Source organism: Bactrocera neohumeralis, chromosome 6, assembly GCF_024586455.1.
Source record: "Bactrocera neohumeralis isolate Rockhampton chromosome 6, APGP_CSIRO_Bneo_wtdbg2-racon-allhic-juicebox.fasta_v2, whole genome shotgun sequence".
NCBI lineage: Eukaryota > Metazoa > Arthropoda > Insecta > Diptera > Tephritidae > Bactrocera > Bactrocera neohumeralis.
In genome coordinates, this window is record NC_065923.1 from 38,480,771 (window position 1) to 38,499,989 (window position 19,219).

Consider the following 19,219-nt stretch of genomic DNA (forward strand, 5'->3'; position numbering starts at 1 on the left):
AGAGTAGACTTTGTTATAATATATTTCACTGTACTCGGATGCACACATACATAAATCTCTGTTCTTGGCAAATAATAAAGCATAATAAGATTTATAACTCATTTAATGGAGTTTAACGCAGTGGGCGAGGAAATGAAAGTGTGCGCAGCATTTTAGAAAAATGTGAATAAAATAGGGCAACGGATAATGTATTTTGCATTGAGATGACCAACCAGTAGCAATAAAAGCATTGTTGCTGCTGGAGGCTTGACCTACTTAATATTCAAGCAAACTAAATGTGAGGTGAATTTCCAGAATAGGATGATAATGTTTATATGTATGATAATGTGGAGAAGATAAAACGATATTTCATGTAAAAAACTTTTGAAATAAGAAAAATCGTTAACTTCGGTTGCACCGAAGCTGTAAAAGAGTTTTTCCACACTAGGTCTTGATTTGGATCGCTTATGCCATGTGACAGCTATATGCTATGGTGATTCGATATCGGCGGTTCCGTCTTAATGAGAAAAGAACGTGTGCAAAATTTCAAATCGAAACAGACGATCATGGCTAACTCGATTCAGCCGTCAGTCTGATCATTTATATACTCTATATACATTTTATAGGGTCTGCGAACATAATATATAGTATGCTGTTTAGGATATTGGTATATAGGTTAGATGGATTACTGATTGTTCAGGCTGTAAAAATTGCTGTGAGAGAGAAGAAGTAGAATTGATAAATATACATGTACATATTTTTGAGCCTTTATCAATTTATTACGAGCAGAAATATTATAAAACCTCCACCTTTGTGGTATAGAGAGCAGATGGAACTAGGACCCACTAAACTAATTTTGCCAGAGAGTCAAGAGAGTTAACTTCATTTCAGTTATTCGGTTCCTTGTGAAAGCAAAGTAGTGGATTAGATTATTGTTAAGGGGTTACATGGGTCTTCTCGGTTAAACACAGCCTTTTCTCAACAATTTTTTTCTCATATAAAAAATTAAATATTTTATAACAATTTTTATACTCTTATACTCTATACCAGTTGCTACAGAGCATTACTTACGTTTACCTAACGGTTGTACGTATCACCTAAAACTAATCGAGATAGATACAGGATTATACAAGGTGAGTTCCAAAGTAAACAGGACTTTTTGAATCTAGCGCCCCTGGTGGCGCCATCTAGATGTCGACTGGTGCGTTAGAATCTGTTATCTTTATCGATTGTCCAGTGAGTGTCAGTATGTTTGTGTTATCGGTGCGAAAAAGAGCTTTTAATTTTGTTTTAAAATTGGTAAAACTTTTACCGAAACGTTTCAATTGATGAAACAAGCTTATGGCGATGATTGCCTATCCCGTGGACATAAAAGACGATCAACATGTGGGCGAATCAACATCCGTGATCAGAGGAAATTCCATCGAAACTGTGCGTGAGTTCATCAAAAATCAGCAGAAATCATCATTGAAATTCATGGAAATGAAATTGAACATCTCCAAAACATCGATTTATCGCATTTTGACCGAACATTTGGGCTTACGAAAGCTGTGTGCACGGTTTGTTCCGCACAAATTGACCGACGACCAAAAATCCGTCTCATCGATCGACGCTTGTGACCGATTATTTGACCAAAAATTACATTTTAACCATTAACCACTCCCCGTATTCACCTGATATGGCACCGTGCGACTTCTTCTTTTTCGGAAAAATGCATTTGGCATTCTGGTGGCCATACCGGCCAACGAGCTAAAACACTCGTTCGACATGCTTTTGGACCATACAAAAAGCTATATTGAAGCAGAAAGAGACTATTTTGAATAAAATAAATTGATTTTGCCGAAAAAACCATTTGTTTTTATTTTTTTTTTTTTTAAAGGTCCTGTTTACTTTGGAACGCACCTTCTATATATGTATATAAGTGATCAGCATAAGGAAAAAAGTTGAAATCCGATTGACTGTCTGTATGTCCGTCCGTCCGTCCGTGCAAGCTGTAACTTGAGTAAAAATTGAGTTATCTCGATGAAACTTGATGTGTGGATTCCTTAGTACAAATTCTAGCTCGTAGATAATCGGACCACTGCCACGCCCAAAATTCTGGCCAAACGTCTAGTTAGATAGTCGTTTTTCATAAACACAGTTATATGCCAGTCTCGTTCCATTAAATTTTGAAACGTAACTTTCATATGTGTACGGACTATGAAACGCTTAAATAGTAACACACCATAGCTCAGCTGTTGCCATCATAAATAATACAGCATGTGCATGACGAAACATGCAACAAATTTTGAATTCCCATAAAGGTTTGAAAATAACTGTCCAAAATACGATTCCCCAAAAAGCAAATGCCGAGTGTCGCTCCAAATTGTGAACAGCCGGTGTTATTGAGTTTTTCATTTATCCAAATGATTTGTTTTCCGAGACCAGCTAAAACAAGCTCACATCATGCTTTTTGAGCCAGACAGCGGCGCACCGAGTTTAGCTGCATCACCACCGATGCTACGAACATCCAAACGAATTGTCGACGCTCCCTAGTCTTTTTCACTTGAACATTCATAAATGTCATTTAACACGTTGCACATTTTCAGGCGTCATAACAAATTGTTGCACTGGCCGTTAAGGCTAAAAGCTACAACAAATGAGAATGCAAACATTGTCGCTCACAACTATTGTTCACACTTTCGGTGTTTCGATGTTTGTTTTTGTATGTATTACGGTTGCTCCTGTCAACACCGACTGTCATCAGCAAGGCTCTTTGCTTGTTAGTTGCCTACCTGGACAGCAGCTGGATTTGTTGCTGACTTCGTTTTGTTGTGAGCTCTCCAGCAAATGGACATTTCAACGGAACATTTGTGTTGACAACGACGCGAGAATAAAATGCGGAAAAAGTCCAAAGTGAAAATGGCGGCATTTGCAACTTACAGTAATGGTGTTTCCACTGCCAACATACGGATCACAAAAACGGCACAGCACTTATTTTTTATTGGATATTTAGACAAGAGCTTGCAATTAAATAGAATGCCACGAATCTCAGTAGATTTTAATTTAAAACTTTTATTGACTTGAAATTTCTTGGCAATGAATTTTTTGGCAGTTCGCAGCACCAACTGTGTAAGTAATCAAGATTAAGAAACAGTGCCTGCCAAAAGAAAAGCTTCAATGGGAGTAGTAAGTTATTTTAACAACATTTTTATTGCATTATTGACCATCAACTATAAAGTCAAACCAAGTGAATTGCATTGTTAAAAAAAAATATTTTTTAAAGGTTAATAGTGACAGTCTGTACGTCTGCGCAAGCGATAACTTGAGTAAGACTTGAGATATCTTAAAGAAATTTAGTACACATGCTCTATGGCAACCAAAGGGGGTTGGTACTACAAGGACTTTAAATAGATGATAACCACTGCCACTCTCATATAACAATTACATAGAAAACTATTAAAAGGGTGATAACTCACCAAATAACTGCATATGAAACATTTAACTTTATACGCGAGATGATACGGGCACATGGGAGTTGGTAAATAGGAAACACATCATGCTAGTCGAAAGACCGAAGTATCTGTTTCGTCTATCTTGGAACTAACATTGACACCAACAACAACCTCAGCCTCGAAGCAGAATAACAGGTGCTACTTTGAACTTGATTGGCAATTGAGAAGTGAAGTCTTCTCTTGATGAATAAAGACCAAATTCTACAAGTGACTCAACTCTCCCGGCCTGCTATATGGTGCAGAGGCATGGACGATGACAACATCTGATGAGTCGGCGTTACGAGTTTTCGAGAGAAAAGTTCTGCGGAAGATTTATGGTCCTTTGCGCATTGGCAATGACAAGTACCGCCAGTCGATGGATCTCGAGATATACGACGAAATTAACATAGTTCAGCGAATTAAGAGTTAGTAACACTCCAGTTCTGAAGGTATTCGACGTGGTACCTGCGGACAAAACAGAGGAAGAGAAAGATCACCAAACTCTCTCTCGATTATAACATAACTAGGGGATCCGGCCACGCGTTGCTTCGTCATACATTTTATACTATTATTTATATAATAGACTATTTAATTCAGTGAAAATTTTATTTACGAATAAAGGCGAAGGCGTTTTTGTCGGTAAAGGAATCCAGGGGATTGTATTTGAGATATAATTTTGAATAAGTTCATACTAATAAATTTCATTGGAAAAATAACGAATTTAAGGCCATCTTTCTCAATGTCTGGTTACCAGTCTTTTTGTCCAGTTAATAGAGTTGTCCGCTTAATAGATTGTATTACTGAATGAACATCAACAATGTGCATGGTTAATGGAGATGTCAGCTTAATAGGGCGTCCATTTAATAGAGCTTTCACTATATTCTTTATTTATGAATTGTTTTTACTATGCTATCTCCTAAGTTGGTTCGAACTGGACACAGTGTGCTAAATTTTACTAAAATCGGTTCAGCAGTTTAGGAGTTCATCGCGGACATACAACGTGACACGTACTTTTTATACATAAAGCCATCGGATCGCTATACCGAAACAGAAAGGTAGTGGGTCTCATTGTTATCCTTAACAATCACGATTATGATTTTAATTCTAATTGTCTATCGTAAGACTTTTACAACTTGGTGCCAATGAATGAAACTACAAGGTTTGTACAAAACTTATCGCGAATTTTGTATGTCTTATGTTTTTTTATTCATGAATATCAATTCTGCCCCCTACACATTAATTACCCCAGATATATTGCACTTTTGCCAGCATCTTTTTCTATCCTCAAAACACTTAAATAAGTAATTTTTTGTGATCTTGTTTAGCTTCTTCATGCAGTTATTTGTCTCCGCAATCGTAGCGTAGCGTCGTCCTTTCATGGACCTCTTCAGTTTTGGTGAGAAAAAAGTCACAGGGAGTCAGCTCTTTTTGAACAAACCTTGTACTTATCTCCGTTATATTTTTTATAGATAGACATCTAAGGTTTGGTATCTGTTGGATTTCAAGAGTTCAATGTCTGGTTTGTAATAGAGCTGGGCAAGCGTAGAACCTTTTCCTAACTACCTTCGACTTTGCAACTGATTGTTATAGGGCAAACCCATTTTTAACGGAAGTTCTCCAAATGGCCAATACATCATTATGGTTACTGTAAGTCTGTGTATACTTTTCCTGGATCTATGTAATAAGTCCTTAGTTTTTGTCATGTGATATTTTGGCCATATCTTTTTCGTTATCCTGCATTTGGTTAAAGATTTCCAACTGTTCTGAACTATTTATTTCAATCATGTATTGAGCTCTTGATCATTTCTAGCGGACATAGTATTATCTCTACATCGAATTCGACCAGAGAAACTCCTGACTTGACCAACTCGTCTGATTTTATGTTACCGAAAATGTTCCTGAGACCGGAAATTCAAATTATGGATAAGTGGTGGTTAGCTTAAGGTGTTATACACAGTTAGAAGGCCGAAAAAAGCGAATTTTCCATAATTTTTGCTAAAAAACTTTTAAATGTACACACATTATGGTATCTTTCAACTGAATTGTAAGACTTGGTGTTAGTAAGAATATTTATTTGGAAAGGAACTACAGCTGATCTCCAGGAGCTCCTCTCAAAACAGACGTTTTTCGTTGACCACTTTATCTCTGAACTGGACTCTCTGAAATTAAAAAGCCAAGCAGATTTCGTTAAAGTAATGTTAAATCGATGTAATAAGCAAAATAAAATTTTTTGACAAAATGGTGGTTTCTCAACAAAAAAAAATCGATTTCTTATCAAAATTTCGGTCTTAAATTGTTTATAAAAAACATATTTAACGTTGAGAAAAAATCTTCGACTATGTTCTAAAAAATATATTTAAGAAGCTTGTCGTTTTCGTGTAACGTTGATCATCAACTTTGAAAACACCATTTTGAGAAAAACGCGTTTAAAGTTTGCAATGCACTTCCAAGCACTCTAAAATGCCTTTTCAAATTTGCGCGTAACTTCGAAAATATTCATCAAAATGATTTGTAATTTTCTATGTGTATTCTTAAATATATTGTACATTAAGAAAATAATATTTAAGTAAATAATTTGTTCTTAAATTATTGTTGTATATAACCACTTAAAGCTTTTCGGCAATTGTTGACCACACAGCAATTGATCTATGACGACTACAAGGCTAGTAATATCGCTGCCTGTATGTGCTAATGGTCGCTTGCCATACCTTCACGTAATTATTTAGCAGAACTCCACAGGTTGTCTTTATGCCTAATGCTTTCGCTAAGATGCAAGCTGTGTGTGGTAGACGGAATGATTGGAATGTGATATCGCGATCCTCGGAGTATACCCACGTCCCTACACTGTAGTCCATTTTGGACACTCTTAAACCGACCTTCCCTCTTATTAAACCTTTTCTTTATTAATGTCTGGAGAGTATTCTGATCTAGAAATAACTATTGAAATCCAACCTTTGAAGGATATAGTCCGATTTATTTAGATTACAGAATTTCGCTATGTTCATAACTCTCTCTATTTCAATCACCAATCAATGCTAATTAACTGATTGATATTTTATATTTTATTCTGCTGTTGTCATGGTTTTCATTCCAAGAAATAGAAAAAGGTTTATAGTAAGATTCTCTGAGATCATCAACAGTGGCCATCGAAGATTATTCCGGCGTTACTCGTTAGAGTAAGAAATAAATTATTTTTATTATTATTAGTCAGTTATGTATAATACCTTCAATACCTACTATCCAAGCTCTAGACCATTACAGTCATTACGACAGTCGGGTCTACGTAACTGGAACGGTCACGGATTTTTCATCGGATCTACGTAATCGAAAAGGACCCAGTTTTTCATCGGGTCAAGGACTGTCATCTAGGCAAAATTCTGCCGCTACAACAACAACATTCAAGCTCTAGATCTAGATGTATTTCTATGTGTATATTTTATCTTTTCAGTTTGATTTACAACAACAACTCAATTGGCAAATATTTAATTTAGAGATTAACGTAACACTTTTCTAGAAAACTGTAAATATATGAAATGCCATATATGCACACATATTCACGTATTTACTACGCAAGAAGACGATGACGAGGGAAAAACTCGGTCAAAATTGGCAAATAAAAAAATGAATGCAATTATTTTGTACAAATATTAGCTTATTTATACTGATTTTTATACCTACTTCAACTTCTATAATTTGCCATGTGCTACTTTGCTATTTTTCCCCTTTCACCTTCTTTACTGTGCTACACTAGTAGAGAGCAAATGAAAACCTAAGCACATACACGTTGGAGAACAAAACGTGAATGCATCCAAATGTACATGTGCACCAGCAGCTGGCGACTTAAGATCCAAGCAAGACCGAGAACCAAGATATAGAAAAAGAAACTCAACCGGAAATCCAAAGAAAAACTGCAACGCAATACTGAAAAAGCTGAATAAAACGCCATTGGTAGCCGGCAGGAGCGCCAAGAGCGCCAGTTGCATGAATGTGAAATGAAAATAACACATCCCAGGCACGTAAGGCAAACATGGAACATTATATTGTACAAGCAGACTTCATTACGGTATTTAACCAGTGTAGTTACCAATGTGAACACCAAACCCGGAAGGCCACACCAACACCATTGTACATTGGTTGTCAGCAATTCTGAAGCGCCTAAAAATGCCCAACCTCCTGCTAAAAAACCCAAAAGCACCACGTTGCATTACAACGAAGACGCTTTGTGCAGTTGTTGTTGGCTGTTCAAACGAAGCTGCTCGTTTTGTGCACCCATTGCAGTCATTCGCTATGCGCCCTCTGCCGTTATGCTCACTTGTTCAAAGCGATCACAATCTGCTCGGACATGAGACAAACAAAAGTTGTAATCGTGTTGCTATCGAAGAAAAAATACTCGAAATTCATACAATTTCTACTGTTCAACCATCTTGAACATTTTTGTCGAGTAGTCGAAATGGGGGCAAACAAAGAGAAATTGAAACTGTGCCAGATGAAATAAAACAAACCGAATACGTTGAAGATATGTCGAAGTAGTGCTTTCGAAGTTACTGCCAAGCAGCGTAAACAGACAGACAGCTGCTCTTAGAACTGTAAAATGTCCTGCTACAGTGTTGCAGGTTGAAATGTTAATGCAAAAACTCTTATGACAAGGTTGGTCCTTTGCACTTACTATAGTTGATAGTGGTATTTATTACTACATTCTACTGCCACTTTCTACTTCTTCAAAATCATGCATAATTTCGTTCATCTTAGAACCAGCATTAGCACCAATAACAACGTTGGATTTCGAGCCAACGCAGAATATCTCATGCCAACAGGTGCTACTCCGAACTAAGTACAAGTCGCTTATCATCCCCATCCTGCTAAATGGTGCAGAGGCATGGACAATGATAACATCTGATAAGTCAGCATTACGAGTTTTCTAGAGAAGGGATCTGCGGTAGATTTATTGTCCTATGCACATTGGCAATAGCGAATACCGCAGTCGATGGAACGATGAGCTGTACGAGATATACGGCGACTTTGATATAGTTCAGCGAAATAAGAGATAGCGACAACGCAAGCTATGTCATATCTTCCGAATGAATAAAAACAGTCCAGCTCTAAGAGTATTCGACACAGTAGCCGCCGGTGGAAGCAGAGCAAGACCCAAGACCTTCACTCTCTGGCCTCTACGTCTGCATACCGCTTTCCTTTCATGGGCAAATGCATTTTCCCGAAAAGGAAGAAGTCGCACGGTGCCATATCAGGTGAATAGGGGGAGTGGTTAATGGTTAAAATGTGATTTTTGGTCAAATAATCGGTCACAAGCGTCGATAGATGAGACGGATTTTTGGTCGTCAGTCAATTTGTGCGGAACAAACCGTGCACACACCTTTCGTAAGCCCAAAAGTTTGGTCAGCATGCGATAAATCGAGATGTTAAATTCCATTTCCATGAATTTCAATGATGATTTCGGCTGATTTTTGAGGAACTCACGCACAGTTTCGATGGAATTTCCGGTGATTACGGATTTTGATTGGCCCACATGTTGATCGTCATTTATGTCCTCACGACCACTTTGAAAACGTGAAACGTTGAAACCACTCGTGCACTCTGCTACGGGATAGGCAATCATCGTCATAAACTTGTTTCATAAATTCACTGAAACGAAAGCTTTACAATTTTAAAACAAAGCTTAATGTTGGCTCTTTGTTCGAAGCTCATTTTCGCACCGATAACACAAGCATACTGACACTTAAAACTGGACAATCGATAAAGATAGAAGATTCATGAACATCTCACTCGACAATCGATAAAGATAGCGATTCTAACGCACCAGGGGAATATAGCTGGATTCAAAAGTCCTGCTTACTTTGGAAAGCTTCTTGTATCAAGCAGTAATATTACCTTTATAATGCCAAATTCACAATACAGACACGCCAAAATAATTTAATGACAGCTGTTACGCTGGAGCCCTGGAGCTCTGGAAAACACGATCCAACAACGAGTCAAAATTATTAAAATTTACTACCGAAATCCGAATTCAGTGGGTTCAACTTTAAGAGCGCTACGTCCACTTTATGGTCGTCAGGACCGTCCTGTCAGATCAGCAGTTGAGCTTCTAGTGGAAAATTTTAAACCCAAAAATGTACAATGCCAGCGGCAGCAATATTCTCGACACTACGGCCACTTCTTTGCCTCACTGGCATGAATTGAGGAAGACCCAAATCAGTCTCTCGCATGTCGCTCTCAAGCGTTGGGCATCTCGGTGATGTCGTTGTGCCGTATTTAGCGAAAAAATCTTGGCCTAAATTCTTACAAGATCAAATTGACGCAATAACTGGAACCGCTTGACGACCAAAGTCGTGTATGATGAGGCTAATTCCTGGCTAAATGGCGTCATTAGTAAGCAAAATATGCGTTATTGGTCAGGCAGCAATCCACACGTACTCCACAAGTCACCAATAGATCCCGAAAAAATTACGGTTTGGTGCAGTTTATGGGCGCTAACGCTCAATGAAAACCGAATATTTTTGGCCAGAATTGGATGATATGGACTTGGTCAATATGTGGTTCCACCAGGACGGCGCCACAAGCCACACACCGAATGTCACAATCGATTTACTGAAAAGCACGAACAAGCCAGCGACGCTTGATGAACTTCGTATAAATATCGAACATGAAATTGCAGCAGTATCGGCCGATTTTTGCTTGAAACCCGTCGAAAATTCGGTTGCAGTACTATCATGAAATCAATTAAGTGAAATTTCATTAAAACTGAAGTTTATTAATAATAGTCATCGACTATAGAAAAAATTTGAGCGGTCCATAATTGATAAATTATTTTAATAGCAGAAATTACACTGCGCTAATTTAACATATCCCCTGTAACAATAATTATTTTTTCTTCTTTCTTTCCAAAATATCTTCTCAACCTCCAACCACGCACGAATGTTGACAAATGCGTGCATCGCTTCTCTCCATTCGATTGTCATTTTATCAGTCACTCATTCAGACAATTCGCTGATTGTCTGTCACACATTATGTGTGACATGCCGCTGCCTTTCTGCATTGATTTGATTACATGTCGCGCATATTTCACACATCACAGCTCGGATTTATACCAAGCCAACTCGCCAGCGCCCACAAAGGAAACGAGACGCAGCGCCACCATAAAACCACAAAAACACACAACTCCCAACCCCCAACCTCGAACACCAAGCCCTGCGCATAAAGTTTCCTCTCAAACTCTTTAAATACAACATATACTATATATTCAAAGAGATATTTATATCTATCAGTTCATTTAAAACAACGGTTTTGCGGCGCGTTCCCACGATACAGCTCGCCCCAACTAACCTCCATCCGCTTACCAGCTCCATTTTGTTAGCAACGCCAGCGGCGCCCATTTGCATTCTGGGTTAAGTAAGGTCATGTTCGTTCGCATTGCTGCTGCTTCGCCACGGTCAACACAGCACGTGACTACCGCTGCTAGCAGCGCCATCATTGCAAGACCAGAGCTTTGCGATGTCGTTTCGCGGATTTATCTGGAGGACTGATGCATGGCACAATTATGCGCTTGCACTTATACTTCAGTCGCCACGAAACTCTTTACGAAAGCAATCCGCTTGACGAGTTCAGTATGTCATTTCTATTCGTGTGACCGAAGTCTCTCTTTTTCTCTACATATATATTCTGAGCAAATGCGCGGAATAAAGAGTCGAATGTAAAGAACATGCGTGTGAATTGAATGATTTCAAGGTAAAGCACTCAAGAGTATTAAATCGCAGTATAAACACCCACAAAATGGGGTGAAATGAAATTTGAGTCCAAGTGATAACAGCGGCAAGTTTCCCTGGCGAGGAATTTATATCGGTTAAAAGCTCTCAGAAACAGTTAAAGCTCCATCAGTGTGCTTTTCACCTTAAAATTAAAGCTTGTAGAGCAGTAAAGCTTACCAAATGTAACTGTTATGTTTGCAAAGTCACAAGGAAAAGGAAATGGCGTTACAATACTTTCAAGTTGTTAAAGCTCTAGTTCGGCACAGGGTCACTGCGGGTAACGATATGTGATTTAAAATATTCTAATTAAAAAATAAACCTGGATGTGCTTTCCATAAGACGTAATACCTTTCAAAAAGTATAGTAGCAAAAGTTGAAATTAAATGAAGTCAGTCAGTCTAAAAACCGAGGGTATAAAGAGCTAAGTTCGGGTGTAACCGTACTCTTGCAACTTGCCAAGACCAAAGCCGTCATATCAGGTCATATCATTCGGTTTGTTTGAATAACGAAAATAATTAAATTTATATATATATATATATGAGAGTTTGGACCATTCATTGACCGATTTCATTTTCGGCATTTAACTATAGTACATCCAATATTCTAAATTCAGTAAATTTTGCTAAGATATCGTACTTACTGACAGGTAAATAATGTATAAATCCTTGAAAGATTGGGTTAGTATGGATTCAATTTCATTTATTTTTGAGATTATTACATACTTGTACTACTGTGGGCAAAGAATTTTTAGACTTATTAATTTAAAGTTTCGCAAAAAACCATCATTAGTGTTTAGTGTAGGCTTGTCTTTCTGAAGTACGTAATGTGCATTCGGCGATTTTTACAATGAAGCCGAAAAAACCACATCAAACCATAAAAAATCAAGGTTATATCAAGGAATACTTTTTGAGTATTGTGCATCGTTTGCGGAAAGCTATTCGTAAATAGAGGCGGGCAATATGGGCTGACCGACAAGCCATAGTTTTTGCACCACAATAATGCAATGCGGTCACATACCGCATTGAGTCTTCCTGAGTTTTTCACCAAAATTTCAACCAATATCCGTGCTTTAACCACCTTATTCGACTAATCTAGCTCCTTGTGGCTATTCAGCAAACTCAGACGACCGCTCCAGGAAAACCGTTTTCAATCAATTGAAGACATTAAACGTGAACCGCTACGCGTATTGAAGGGGAGCAATTATTCGTTCTGATTTGGACAATCTTTGCACACTTCAAAAGCTTTATTCGTGCAAAGTTTTTTGATTGGTTTTATGCTGCAAAAGTAAATGTTTTATTTGGGATTGGCAAAATTTATGGAACCATATTATTGAAATCGGTCAAGTAGATCCCGAGATATGAGAATACACCTAAATGTGGGTGGTACCACGTTCATCGCTTATATATATTCGGTCAAAAGTCTGTTAGAATAACTAAAATCAATATATAAGTTTTTAGTATATGAGAGCTGTAGGACTTCTCAGACCGATTTACCACCTTCTGTAGGCAACATATTTTGGCAAGCATTTTTTTCTTCAAAGTTCTGTTCAGATATCTTCAAGGGTACTTTCTTTATATAGTACGAAGTAAAGTAATTAGATGAAATTGTGTTTAAGAGCAGTGGGCGTCATCGTTGTCCGATAAAGAAATGATATTGAGCGACAAATTTAGTTTAAATTGATAGAGTACATCATGAGATTTTATAAAAAAAAAGTAGGCGATTCCTTTTTTACACCAAACAATTATAATGGTTTTGACATGTTCCTTTCAGTAATCGTCCTTTTAGTAGCTTAGCATAATAGTTATATAGATGGTTAGGGTGGTTATAATCCGAAAAAAACCTGACCGATTTCATTTATTTCTGGCTGTAAAATAGATTTAACTCAAGAAAACACGTCCGCCTTATTTGGTTAAAATATCGAACACATTGAGATATCGATTTCATCCATTTTTTGCACGACGTCACGCTATTGCCACAAAGATAGTTTAAAAATTGTCGAATACTTTCGGTAGAAAGTCACGTATGCACTGAGGTCCTCGTATTCGTTATATGGGTCTGGAAATTATAGTTAGAAAAAATGACGAAATATTATTAAGGAATTTAAAATTATGATCCATGCAAGGTTGGCGTGCATGTAGCCCAGTTTCGCGCATTTTCAAATTATGAAAAAAGTACATTATTAATGGAATACTAAGTACTAACCTTGGTTCAAATAGCTGAATACAAAATATGGGATTTCGCCTAAAAGTGGGTGGCGCTTTTTGTATAATTTTTATACCGTTTGAAATGTAACTTTCTTTACGTTAAATTTACGATTTTTAGACGCTTTTAGTTAGACAGTTAATAGTAGGTGAAATCATTTAATCCCAGCCATTTTTATACCATATGATGAAATACTAAAGTAAAGTATTTGCAATAAATTTAGTTGGGTTGACATTAATACTTTATAAGATATGTACATTAGATAGGCGAAAAACACGAATTTTTGCCGCTTAGCCTTTGAAAAATAGAATAGCATTCAATTTCCTACAAACTATGTATATGAAACGAGATATTTTTCACGTAGATGGAAGAGAGATTTGAATTTTTCCATCAGATAGTATGTAAAAAATAAATAACTGGAAGACGTTATACCTTCCCGTTACAGTTATGAGCTCTTAGGAGATACTTTTTTACTGGTGGCTAAGAAACTTTTTTTTTTCAGAGTACAAAGCAAAAACAATATTCGTTTTATTTTATCCATCCAAATGTATTTTTCAAATGTTTTCAACCACGGATGGCCCTCCCTCCCTCAATGTAGCTTAATTAAATGCTCAGTTATAGTACGTTCTCTTTTGGTCCCTAATAGGATGATCCATTTCGAACTTTCCCATTAAAAAAACACAGAAACTTTAAATTTAATGGTGAGTGTTTATTATCGTTCCAAAGAATATTCTCTGGCATTTATTTTTCGATCTATCCCTTCTAAATGTTGGCCGCGGCTACGTCTCAGATGGTCCATCCGTTGAGTCCAATTTCAGATGGCTCGTTCGAGCTTTTCGACTGGTAACTGGCGTGATGTTTTGCTCCAAAGCATGAATCGAAGCGGGATTTTCCGCATAGACTTAAGACTTAACATATCATCACAGGAAAAAGTCTAACGGTGCGATATCACACCATCATGGTAGTCAATCGACCGGCCTAAAACCTTAAATTATCTACTCGCTGAATTTCAGGCATGAATTAGGCGATTTTAATGACGCGATTTGAAGAAATTTGGACCGATGTTTCCGCTGGCCCCAAACCACACCATTCGTTGTTTTTTCTGGATAAAATGGCAGCTCTTAAATCTCTTTACGTTGTTCTTCGTCCTAAAGGCGGCAAGTTTTCGTGTTTACATACGCATTGAGCCAGAAATGGACCTCCTCACTGAACAAAATTGGGTTAGAAAACGTCGGATATTCTTGGAACTTTCCAAGAGCCCATAGAGCGAAACGATGTCGCTTGGGAGGTCAAGTGGCTTCAGTTCTTATACAAGTTGTATTTTGTACGCTTTCCATTTAAGATCTCAACGTAAAATGCGCCAAGTCGTTCTTTACGTCAGTCCGCGTTGCTGCGAACGTCTCCGAATCGCCTCTCCACGGTCTTCGTGTACACTCTCAGCTACGGCTGCAATATTTTCTTCACTGCGTGCTGAACGTGATCTATTCGGTCGAATATTATCCAATAATGAATACTTGGTCTCAAGATGGATGATGGTGTTGCGAATAGTACGCTCAGTAGGCCGATTATGTTGACCATAAGTTGAGCGAAGCGCGCGAAACATAATCTTTACAGAACGTGAATTTTCGTAAACGTTGTCTTTCCATGAAAAGGCGATTGAAAAAAGTACCTGCCTTGGATCACCCGTTATATTAATATTCGTTATTCTAATATCTTCAAATTACAGCTGGGACATCGAAGTCGGACCTAAAGTACTCTAAACCATTCCCCTTTGCAAAACATAATTCAAGCACCAATAAAAATATCGAATTTTAATTTTGCACAAATAGTATCAACAATGAAACAGCTTCTCGCAACTAAAAATGATGAAATGGTGCTCGAACGTTTCAAGGTTCTCAGATAGCGAGAATCTCAGTACTGCGCTTAATAATGTTCCTTGAAGCCATATACCTTTTAAACAATTTAAGAACCTTCATTTCACTATACACAAAATTTAAGAAATGTCTTTTACGATTTAAAAGCTGCTTTTGAAAGCGCCAACGGAGCTGCCCTTATGCCGCGATGTCTGAGTATGGTATCAGTGCAAAACGAATATGGCTGTGTAAACTGACATTGAACAATACCAAAAACTCCGTCAGGATCGGGAAGCCATCTCCAAGCGTTCGATTAGCCATAAGCCGTTCAATTATGACTTCTTCAATCTACTTCAGGAGAAAGTAATTCTAGCTGCAGAACTTAATCGAGCAGGTACAATCTTCTACAAGAGTTAAAACTGCTGTCGTACAACATCGATATCATTGGCCATAACAACTGCGCCGTTAATTCTACTTTCCCCAGGTTGGACAAAGAAGCGAGCAAATGGGTCTGGCAGTGAACGAGGACAAGACGAAATATCTCCTGTCATCAAACAAACAGTCGTCGCATTCGCGACTTGGCTCCCACGTCACTCTTGACAGTCATAACTTCGAAGTCGTAGATAATTTCGTCTATCTTGGACCCAGCATTAGCACCAACAATACCGTCAGCCTTGAAATCTTACAAAAAATAACTCTTGCCAACAGGTGCTACTTCGGACTGAGACGGCAATCGAGAAATAAAGTCCTCTCTGGACGAACAAAGACAAAATTCTACAAGTCACTCATCACCCTCTCCTGCTATATGATGCATAGGTATGAACGATTATTATTATGATTATCTTCCAAGTGAACTAAAGTTGTGCACTTCCGACATCGGTCACTAAAGGAAGTTTTAAAAGAAGCTATAATTTTATACTACAGGGTACTATTAAGTTTAGGAAGTTTAGATCTGTTAATTTTTATACTCTAACAGGGTATATTAATGATTTATGTTGAAGTTTGTAACACAGAAGAAATCATGACCGTCTGTCTAAAGTATATATATAAATGATCAGTATGTCAGTTTTTAGTCATCGTTTTGAACCATGTCCATCTGTCCGTCTATCCGTCTGTATATATTACGAACTAGTCCCTCAGTTTTTAAGGCATCGTTTTGAAATTTCGCAAACGTCATTTTCTCTTCAAGAAGCTGCTCATTTATTGGAACCGATATCGGACCATTAAAACATATAGCTGCCATACAAACCGAAGGATCAGAATCAATGTTTCTTCACGAAATTTAACATAGATTACTGCTTAAGGTAATAATGTAATCTCCGAAGAAATTGTTCAGATTGGATTACTATAGCATATAGCTGCCATACAAACAGAAGGATCGAAATCATTGGCTTGTATGGAAAACTTTCGCATTTGACAAGATATATACACGAAATTTGGTACAGCTTATTTGCTAAAGTAACAATATAATTTCCGAAAAAATTGTTCAGATCGGTTAACTATAGCGTATAGCTTCCATACAAACTGAACACATAGTTACCAAAAGAAGTGCACCTGTGAAGGGTATATTAGCTTCGGTGCTGCCGAAGTTAACGTTGATTCTTGTTAAGATCACATATGGCTCCCATATCTGTGACATCCAGCCATTTTGGAGGCATACCAATAGTCTTATTCTACAATTGATCATTTTTATATACACACATACATATATATAATCTTATCATATACAGTTAATATCACGTTGGATATTGCTACAGAACAAATATTAAACACACTGTTCTTCTGCAGTCAATATTATGAGGAGGGTATTTTTTTAGTCTACATGTACTTCGTATTCGTAAGTTTGTTGGTATCTATACGGAAATTTATATATATGTACATTTGTTAAACGAATAAATTCTAACCACTGCATTATCCACCTTCCTTATACTGCGGAAGTAATTACATTTATCTAGGCCAGCAACCACAATTACAGTAGCATTGACTCACTTTCAATAACTCCCCCAATATTTCTTTATTATAGAAAGTGGTATTCTATAACAGGTTAATATTTTAGCTATATTTTCCCAGAAATCCTACATAATTTTCCGGTGGGAAATTCATGTGTGAGATATAAAACCTTTTTGAGCAACAACTTTTGTAGCATTTCATAGTATTCAGGGCGTATGCTTAAGCTTTCATACTAGCTTATTTAATTAAAAAGCTGCTCAAAATAACGATATAAATGCACGCTTTTAGCAGCCTTAGTAAGTTCACATACCAAGTTACAATAGCGCTTATGTGCCATTTACAAAACTGCTTTAAACATCTACCATATACCCATCCGGATTGGCAGTAATAGAACACAAAATCTTTTTTTAAATTAGTATTTACTATTACTACTAATGCGACTATTTTCCAATTAGTTTCAGACTTACGAATTTATTTAAAACAAAAGTTATTTTTACTATTTATTTTGAGCACCGTTGTTACACATACAAGTCATATAGAAAACGGAAACCTAGATTATAAAAGTGTCAAAAGTAACCCTGCGCCGGACGGCAGACGGCAATAACCGGCTGATTAAACTACGTCCAGCACGCAGTGAAGAAAATATAGCAACCGTAGCTTAGAATATACTCGAAGGCCATGTAGAGTCGCTTCGGCGTCGTTCGCAGCAACTCGGACTGGCATATGCAACGGTTTGGCGCATTTTACTTCGAGATCTTAAATTGAAAGCGTACAATATACAGCATGTGCAAGAACTGAAGCCGCCCGACCTCCCCAAGCGACATCGCTTCGCTCTATCGGCTCTTGAAAAGTTCCAAGAAGATCCGCCGTTTTTGAGCCCATTTTTATTCAGCGATGAAGCCCATTTCAGGCTCAATAGGTATGTAAATAAGCAAAATTGCCGCATTTGAGGCAAAGAGCAACCTGAAGAGATTCAAGAGGTGCAATTTTTTTCAGAAAACACAACGGTATTTTCTTCAATAGTAATAACTGCCTATTTGATGCCCGAAATTGAAGCTCGTGATTTCGACGACATTTGGTTTCTACAAGATGGCGCCACTTCGGCACCACCAAGATCATGTTATATCATACCGTTAGACTTTTTCCTGTGTGGATTTTCAAAGTTTAAAGTCTATGTGAACAATCCAGCTTCGATTCAGACCTTGGACCAAAACATCACGCGTGTCATTCGCCAGTTGCCAGCCGACATGCTCAAGCAGGTCAACGAAAATTGCACTCAATGGATGGACTATCTACGACTTTGCCGCGACCAACATTTGAAAGAGATAATCTTTACAAAATAAATGCCAAAGAATATTCTTTCGACTGATAATACACATTAATTTTGAAGTTTCTCTGTTTTTTTCTTAAAAAAAAGTAGGGAACCGTTTATAAGGGTTTTCGAACTTCCGGGAGATTGTACAGGTGTACCGCATATATCGGCCAATATGTGATATCAAGCCTCAATGAAAATGATAGAGCATGTTTTTCTTATAACGGTGCATATTTGTGCTGAGAATGAGTAAAATCGCGTGAAAACTCATCCCCATATTACTAACAAGCCTTATATACTTGAAGGCACTTCCCTGGCTTTAGTCCTTGCAAGTTTAAAGTGTTTGAAATGTTCGGTTGCATGCGAATACTCCTTTATATTTTCCTTACTTTTTAACCTTAATTTCGCAAGGGCGTGACAATCAAGAAGGAGGTGTTAAAATAATACTACCTCGTCTTCTCCCAAGTAACTCATACTAGAACTGACAACCCATAATATTCATACCATGAACAGGGTTTCTTAAGTTTATGACTATATCTGTAACACGCAGAAGAAAACGTGGAAGACTCTATAAAATAAATATATAAGTAATGATCAGCGTGATGAACTGAGTAAATTTAGCCATATCCGTCTGTCTGTCTGTCTCTTCGTCTATCCGCCTGTATATACGTAAACTAGTCCTTCTGTTTT